This window comes from Mytilus californianus, unplaced genomic scaffold (genome assembly GCF_021869535.1).
Source record: "Mytilus californianus isolate M0D057914Y unplaced genomic scaffold, xbMytCali1.0.p SCAF_4, whole genome shotgun sequence".
NCBI classification, from domain to species: Eukaryota; Metazoa; Mollusca; class Bivalvia; order Mytilida; family Mytilidae; genus Mytilus; species Mytilus californianus.
The window spans coordinates 28,856,703-28,866,335 of record NW_026262690.1 but is presented as its reverse complement, the minus strand read 5'-3'; positions in this window follow the sequence as shown (position 1 = coordinate 28,866,335).

Genomic DNA, 9,633 nt, shown 5'->3' with positions numbered 1-9,633 from the left:
AAGTACATATGTAATTAGAGAATAATGATATTAGCAGTATTCCTACCGAACAAGGAAGTGTTGATCATTTCGCGGTAATCTTGTTGGTTATCTTCTATCCAAAAATATGTGTATTATTCTGAATGATTTTTTCTATCAGCCCCATGGCTTAGTTCCACAGGGTGCAGGTTTGAATTAAGGCATGGGGAAGTTGTATTCGGAGTTTAATTACAGATGCAATTAATAAAATAATAAGTTAGATATTGAAATAGCTTATATTATGTCCTATTGATATGTGATATTATGACTGCGTTTAAATTCGCATGGCCGTTGATGTAAGCAAGATTCCTTTTATTAGAAAATATAACCTTTTCTGATTTAGTGTTTAACATAAATTCCTGCTCTTCAAATGTTTTCAGAAAAAGTTCATCTTCAGGGAGGATATTGTTAAGAGTCAGGTTTTGAAGTTTAAAACTAGTTCAGCAATAGTTGTTCACTCATGAAAATTCTAGTTTCCTTTCCCAATTTCATTGATGGCCAGTCCCTTGATGATGCATTGCCTCTAATTATTTGTTTCTTTCCTGGTCCCATCAATATCATATGGCAAGCTGTCCCAAAATTATGAGATTTACCAATTATACAATGTATCTAGACTTGAGATAAAAAGAAATGTAAGTGTCGATTTGTTACTGGCGTCCTTTTGCAAGTTAATTTTCCAATAATCAGATATTGCCTCTCTAACCTGACATTTCTATCACTTCGAAGGTAATTGATCACTTAGTGATGGAGGTTACAGGTTTTAACTTGTTTATTCGAGCGTTACTGGTATCTTATGTAAACGAAACGCGCTTCTGGCGTACAAAATTATAAGCCAGATAACTTTGATGAGTTATTTTACAACCACTGGGTCGATGCCAATGCTGGTGGACGTTTACTCGCCGGGGGTATCGCCAGCCCAGTAGTCGGCACTTATGTGCTGACACGAATTATCATTGATATTGTCATATCTATAAATTAACGGTTGACAAAACTTTGAATTGTTCAAATAATTGGGATTTCCTACCCAAGGTACTTAGCTGTATTTGGCAAAACCTTTCAGATTTGTTTGTTTTTAATGCTCTTCAACATCATACTTTATGGCATTTAAAACTTTTTTATTCGAGCGTCACTGATGAGTCTTATAAAGACGAAACGCTGGTTTGGCGTACAAAACTATAAGCCTGGAATCTTTAATGAGTTATTTTACATAAAAAATAAATAAATTTGCTACTCTGTGAAGAAAGATTAGTTCACGAGTTGCAGGGTGTGTTGTCTTTCTAGGGCCTTTCTTAGACTGTCATTCTTTGGTTAGAAGGTGGAAAGAAACAAGCTAAGAATTCGATGTGATTTATTGTATGGAAAGAGCACACAAAATACTAGTATAGTTAGTGTATTGGATACATGCAGATTGAGGATTGTATACGTATTTTGTTTGGAAAGACTATTAGTTTGAATGTTCAATGTGGGCAGACTTTGCTGTAATTTTAAGGTCGTTTGAGTTCTCAGAGTGTAGCAGATAGACCAATTTAGAGTTGACTGAATTTCAATTGCTCCAATTCTAGATTCCACGGCCTGTACTCTTACTTACCGCACCCTTTTATGCATGTTAAATGAGTCTATCATATACTAGAATTTGATTTACATACTAATTTATAAATTTGTTATTGTAGGTCTTCGATTCTGCATCACAAGAGTTCTACAATGTCTTGGTCTACATTATCTCCTCTGCAGAAGTTTATTATTTTAAGTGGTTCTTTGTTTTTATGTTATAGTTCAATTACGTATCCGTGTAACTCCATATCACTGCTGTCAGTGCCAGTTGTTTTGGTCTGGAAGATGTTATCGTGGGTCTTAAAAATTTTATTTACTATTAGTATGTTGCTTTTAAAAATTTTATGAATAATAATGTGTGCTGTTCTAAGTATTTCTTGTTTTCTTGAATGCAAATGATCTTTCTTAGTACTTGTGGTTTCCTTTACTGAAGTTATACCATTGTTTACTTCAGTACATTGTTGTACTTTTGCAGAACTAAGTTATTTCTTTAAGTATTCTAAGTGATTTTTGACACTCCAGTTTTCGGTTTTTTTTTTCATATTGGGCATATAACTTGGCATTCACAAGCTTTTACGTTACTATTTATTTCACCAATAATTTCCAGTGGAGGCTTCGGCATGTTCGCGGGCAACATCGTCATCTTTCTGATATATTCTGTATATCCTCTTTATACAGATAATTTCTACTACATCTCTTGCATATGAACAGTATGGTTGGATCAGTCTGGTTCACTTAGGTTCTTGTAAAACCAACACAAGTATTGTGAAACCAGTGGTGGCAATTCTCACATTCAATGGTATCTTTATCTGACTGTTGGTTTCAGACGGCAGAAACATTTTTGTTTGATATCAGAGCTAACATTTTCTGAATGACATGGATGTGTTGAACTTACCTGACGGTTTCAGAAGGACAGAAACATTTTTGTTTGATATCAGAGCTAACATGTTTTGAATGACACGGATGTTTGTTTTCTGATTGATATCAGAGCTAACATTGTCTGAATGACACATAGATGTTTTTTTTTATATTGATATCAGAGCTAACATTGTCTGAATGACACATAGATGTTTTTGTTTTTGATTGATATCAGAGCTAACATTGTCTGAATGGCACATAGATGTTTTTTGTTTTTGATTGATATCAGAGCTAACATTGTCTGAATGACACGGATGTGTTGAACTTATATTCCGATTTGTTTTTGCAAGTTTGATTTTCATCATAAAGTTTAAGATGATGTGTTTGCTGATGATTTCTTACATAGCTACTATTATTTATCACTTGACTAATTTTAGGGCTCGTTTTACTAACGACCTCTTCATTTTTATATCAGATGATTTCTTTTTGTGGAAGGTTTGTTTCTATAAAAAGGTATGCCCTAGGATCATTTACCAGTGAACATTACTTAAGAATGAAACAGATATATTGAAAAGTTCGGGTATGCCTTGACTTGCACGTTTTTCAGGCTACAAAATCTTAGTCTAGTAATCTCTGTTTCATTCCATTTTTTTTATCTTTAACTATTTATAATATGTAAAGATAAATATTATTCAAATAAAAAAAAAACAAAAAAAAAAAAAACAGGTATAGTGCGGAACAACCACACATACCACAGAGCATATTTAAAGATTTCGTTTTTGTTTGTTCCAACAATCTGTATTAACCAAGCTTTTGTCAATAAGGGAGTTGGATAAATTCTGTCTTTGTAGAGGGTTGTGTGTATATATTTTCCTGGTTTTATTTATACTGTGCTCCTTATCAGTATGTGTACTACATGTTCTGTATAGATCATAGGAACAATCAGATCTTGAGTATTGTTTAGGTACTTAATAGCAGAGTACTTAAATGTTATGTATTTGAAAACACATTGCATCGAGGTGGACAGTGTTTCTTACCCGCTTTGTATTCTACCGTTTTATCGGAAAATGCCTGTCTTACCGATTTCGCCATTAGGTAAAAATGAATAAAGAATGCGGAGAACATGCGAAGTTACTTCACTTGACGAATTCGTCTCGAAATGACATGTTCTCAATAGGCATAATTCAAAATTAAACGGAAAAAGCAGCATATCATTATTGTTTATTTGGAAATTATATAAACTATTAAATAAAACAGTTCGTTGTGTAATCCAGAGAGGAGAAACATCAGATTTATGAGCAGACATGATACAAGTATGCCACTTAAGAGCGGGGTTAAAGACTTTTACTCTTACTTAAGTTTACATCGACGTCTCACATTCAGGAAATGATTTAAAATGTTAAGCCTAAAATTGACGAATAGACAGTATTGTCCTCAAGCAATTATGGCCATCCATTTTCTAGTACAGACTTTTCAATCTTTAAATATAATTCAGAGAGGCTCTCAATCCATGGCCCCTTAATAATTAAAGAAGAGATAATGACAGACACTAACAAAACTATAAAGCTGTGAAGAAATACGTTCATATGAAAGATCGATGATTTTCTATCATCTATTAGATACCTAATCATACATCTTTAGGTGGCCAGAATGCAGAATACATTAGTTTCCATACAACAGTTAAGACATTAGGACGGGTCATTTAACGTATATTAAATTCTTCTTAAACTTATGGTAAATTCTTTAAAAAGAAGATTTATTTCTTCAAATTATGATACCAACACACCTTCTTCATATAGTTTCTACACTTTCAAGCGACGTAAGTTACGGAGCAGTGTTATACTTCATGACTTTTACAGACCTATTTTTATCTCAGTGCTATAAAAACTTTTGATATTCTCTCCGTCTTCCCTTTATATCCCAGTTATACCTTCAAACAACTGTAATAGTACGGTGACAAGTAAGGTAAATTTAAAAATTTAATGGACCGAAATACCTCACGGCTAATTTTGGTCTTATTTTGAAGATACATATAATACCCTTTGACTAAAGCGTGTCGTAGAGTGCCAAAGTGGTGCAGATTTTTGAAAACTGTGGTCAAAGGTCGAAAGGGGGGATTTTAAAAAATCGCAATTTTTAGACATTTTGTACAATTTCTCGGTAGTCCCCCATGATAACTGAGAATTTTTTCTATGGAAGCATGCTCTGGGAATGCTCCACGAATTCCGCTAGTCCTAGTTATGCCTGATTGCCAGAGATTAGAGATGTATACCTTCGCTTCCAACTTGTAAGAAAATGAAAAAAAATATCTTTATCTACGGAAATTATCGACAAAAAATATTCATATTCAATATTTAGCTATGCAGTGATATATGACAACATATAAAGATATTTTTGGGAATGTTTTGTTTAAATGCCATAAAGAACAGAGGAGAAATAAGAACTGTAAAGTTAACACCCGGTCCGTGATTTAGTGAAAAAAAATGATGAAATTCATTACTGATTATTTAAACCCAAAAGAATGTTCGAACAATAAAAAAAATAGTCTTCATGCATAAATGCCAGAATTAACACTATAGTATATAAAGTTGTTTTTTATGTTAATAGATAATTCAGTACAAAACTTGTGTCCCCCTTTTTCATAAAACAAGACAAACAATGGCTAAAACCGATTTGAAAGCCCGAAATATATTTGAACTACAAACAAACACGATTCCCAGAGATATTACGCTACAAAAAAAGCTGTCTAAGTATATAATACACTAACACTAGACAACGGAATACTAAGGATAAAAGGAAAAAAAATATATTGATGTCATTGTATGTAAAAGAGGGACGAAAGATACCAGAGGGACAGTCAAACTCATAGATCGAAAACAAACTGACAACGCCATGGCCAAAAATAAAAAGACAAATAGACAAATAATAGTACAGATGACACAACATAGAAAACTAAAGACTAAGCAACACGAACCCCACCAAAAACTGGGGGTGATCTCAGGTGCTCCGGAAGGGTAAGCAGATCTTGCTCCACATGTCCAAAAATATCTCCAGTTGCTTTGAAAGCGCACCAACCGTGTTCAGGTCCGAGACCACTGGCAGGTTTGTTTGTTTGGTTTTGGTTTGTTTTGGTGGTTCTGTGTGTGTGTGTGTGTGTGTGTGTGTGTGTGTGTGTGTGTGTGTGTGTGTGTGTGTGTGTGTGTGTGTGTGTGTGTGTGTGTGTGTGTGTGTGTGTGTGTGTGTGTGTGTGTGTGTGTGTGTGTGTGTGTGTGTGTGTGTGTGTGTGTGTGTGTGTGTGTGTGTGTGTGTGTGTGTGTGTGTGTGTGTGTGTGTGTGTGTGTGTGTGTGTGTGTGTGTGTGTGTGTGTGTGTGTGTGTGTGTGTGTGTGTGTGTGTGTGTGTGTGTGTGAGAGAGAAAGAGAGAGAGAGATCCCCAACCACATCAAATCGGAGGCCACTAACTGCAGATAACTTGAAAAAATGGTCATTGAGATTAATAGTTCTTCGATCATCATCCTTCTAAAATAATCTGATGAGTAAGATGGCTTCTACAATCACCACTGCCCTGACAACAACAGATGCTAGCGCACGACACATTCTGTATGTAGCATACGCAAGATTTGCTTCAAAAAGTTTTGCCTTCACATGCCAAACAAGGTCCTGTAAAAGGTCATAGGACATTGGATTCAGAATACTAGCATACTGAAACTACGGAGCTATTCCCAATATCCATATTCCAAAGATGACCTAGGTGGTGGTTTGGCAGTATCAGCATTCATCCAGACGTACAGAATGTGCTGTCTGAATGATGTATATGAATGAGGTAGTCTCACTAATTTAGCACCATAAGCAAGCGCCGATTTCACTCTTGAGTTTATTCGGATCACCATGTACTGATTGACCATTCCTTCTTGATCATATTTATCCGCTATGAATTGACTTTTCACTACAACAGATGTGTCAATATTAGAAGCAGCGAGATTGGCAAATTTAGATACTTGCATGAGGTTTTTTTTTTCGATGCCTTGTAATGATCTTTTTTGTCAATTCCGATTAAAGAAGACGTGTCGCATCCTGTAAGAGCATGAGTACCTGGTGGTTTGCCAGACATCAGTGGTCCAATAACTAAAAAATGTTGCATATGTCGCGAACAAGAAAAAACCGTCTTGCGTCTTTGGTTGAAGAAACGCTTCCAGTCTGAAACCACAATTCATCATGTTTGACATCTAAGGAAAAGAACTTATTAGAAATAAAACATAAGTGTCTTGATTTTTATATAATGCAACCCCTGGAATAATCTTTTACCATCTGTTCATTAGCACAGAATATTTCTTACATCTGCCTCTTCAGTCACTTACAGATCCTGCACAAAATTGCTTCACCGTAAATAGATTTTGGAAAGATCCTGCTAAGAATATTTCGTCATGTTCTTGCAAATCAAAGTCATTGTAGTGTGAGAGTGCATAGTCACCTACAAATCTTATCAACCCCTGTTTATTTTCAGGTGCACAAAGAAATTTTTTATAATCTCTAATTGATCTGCATTCTTGAAGAACCTTAGATCAACCACCATTTGAAATAAACCTTGCTGTCTCTTTGATGCCTTCCCCGTTTCCATACTCAATTTTACTCCTTATTCTTTCTGCTGATTTGTCCACATCATATCGACCAAACACGTCCACGACACACTCGAAGTTTTCAAAACAAGCTATTAGGGTTTTGAAGGCGTCATTGGCCAAATCTCAATAACTGTTTAACCTCTTTACATACAGACTTTGTACAGTACCCATACCATTTCTGATCAGGGGTGTACTGGTTTTTCATACAGTGATATCACACACTCAGCTAAAGGTATATATTTCATTACATGCAGTATTACATGGGAGTGCATTGTAATCATTATCCATCTGAAAATAATTGTCATATACTAACCAGTTAAAATATTTATCTGAGAGGTAGGAATAAATTGTAAAGCTGTGGAATACTAAATTTTGACGGAAATAGATAGAAATAATTTGAAATTTCGAACGATCGGAAACTGCTTTTCACAATTTTTTGCGCATCCTGAAGGATCTGGAAGAAAGGAATAATATGTAAATAGCAAATTATACGACAACGAAAATGCTTTTTGACACAAACAGATCATAATGTAGACTTTCTTTTATTTTTTGGAAAGCAACATCATGCTCCGACTGATTTGAAGCATCAGAAGCAATTTATTTTTTCATTTCATCTAGTAGTTAACAATGCATGTTGAATGATGCAACGCCTTGTCCTTAAAGTTATCTATGGATAGTAAGCTCACCACTGGATAGCCTGCCTGGTAATTTGCGTCATTTAAAACATAATTGGCACGCTTAAAAGACTCGACATGCATTAGTTGCTTAGCTTGTTGTATGAGTTTTGTTTGCAGAATAAACATCTAGACTGGTAATGCCATGGAGCATGTTTTAACGAAAGTTGATTCGTCATCACACGCATTGCTTTATCACTAATTCAAATGTATCAAAATATATTCTTCTTGTACATGTAAAGACTTTATAACACGACGTAAGCTACTTTACTTGTTCTTATTTAAAGCACTGCCCATAATTTTCCGGATTTATTCGGATGTGTTCCAGTGTGGTTTAAAATTAGTCCATTCGAAAAACTCAACAAGAATACAAACACCTCAAAAATTATTGAAACTTAACATCTGTAATTATTCAAACACCTAAACACAAACATTGATACAAATCTACATTTTTATTTACAAAAATTAAGAAAATGCATATTTAATTCATTGTGAAAAAAACACAGGGGAAAATAGGAAAAGGGAGCGTTACATGACTTGAGGTGAATATTGAATAGGATGAATATTATAAAAAGGCTTGTAAAAGTTGGTTTGTATGTTCTATCGAACTTTGATATATATTAAAACTTTTAACTTTGATGTTAAATGAAAGCTGAACCATTATTCTTTCATTTCATAGCAAATATTTGTTGATATCTTCATTCAGGAATTAATCATAAGCGTTCCCGTGTTTGATAATGAAAAAGAAAAAAAGCGGAAAATCACGCTTTACTGCGATTTTACCAAAAACTGCACCGTGGGAAATCTCTACGACAGGGCTAAAATGATAGTATAATGTATACTCTATCATCATGTGGATTTTCAGCCGTGAGGTATGTCGGTCCATTAAACTCTTAAAATAAGCGACTTTTTCTTGATTTGTCACTCCACTATAACAAGTAACCGTAACACGATTGGTATGTCATTAGTGTTATTTCCCTTTAAATAGCTATGGTGAAGAGAAAGTAAAATGTTAAGCTCATTTATAAGTTATCTGGTTTTGTAAAGATGAATTATAATAGTTACAATACAGAATCATTAAGGAAAAAATTCCGTTTATGGTTTCCGAAAATATTTTCCAAAAATAAAAGCCATTTTTACATGCAAAAATCACTTAAGGATGTGTATTTAAAAAAAAAAATAAAAATACATTAAGGATGAGTCGCAGAATAAATATCACATGAACGCTGATCCTCAGTTCAAACAATGAAGTAGATGATGCATTTATACTGTTCACTAATTATACAGGAGTATAAATACAATATTTTCTATATCTATGAAATAACAATTATGTGCAAACTCTATTTAATTCACGTTTCGATTAAAATATATTTTGTCAATTTTTCCCTGCATTTTCAAGAAATTCTGTAACAGAGATATGATACTTCTTGAAATAAGAAGAAATAACAACTTAATAATGTCTACCAGGGACTCAATGTAAAGAGATATTATTTTCCATATTTTAGGACGTGGGTGTTCCGCCCTTGAATATTTAAATAATATGGAGACTTGATCACTCTTTGAATTTGAATACAGGTACTGTATTGGCAACAAATCGGTAAACCTCTATTGGGACGAAGCGAACGAGCAACTTTATTAGCGATCACGTAATCACTCTAACTGGCAAAGAAAGTAAAAAGTAAAAGTAGAAGAAAGAAGAAAGTAAAGAAAAGAAAAACGGGATGTACAAGTACCCGTCCACGTCCACTCTGTGTTTTTGTTACATATATTTCTATTTGTATCCATCAGATGAGTTAAGCCTTTTTCAACTGATTTTTAAAGTTAAACTGTTTGTTCTTATGTTGTACTGTTACACCACTGTCCCAGGTTGTGCGCTCACAAACATGTTTAACCCCGCCATATTCTTTATGTACC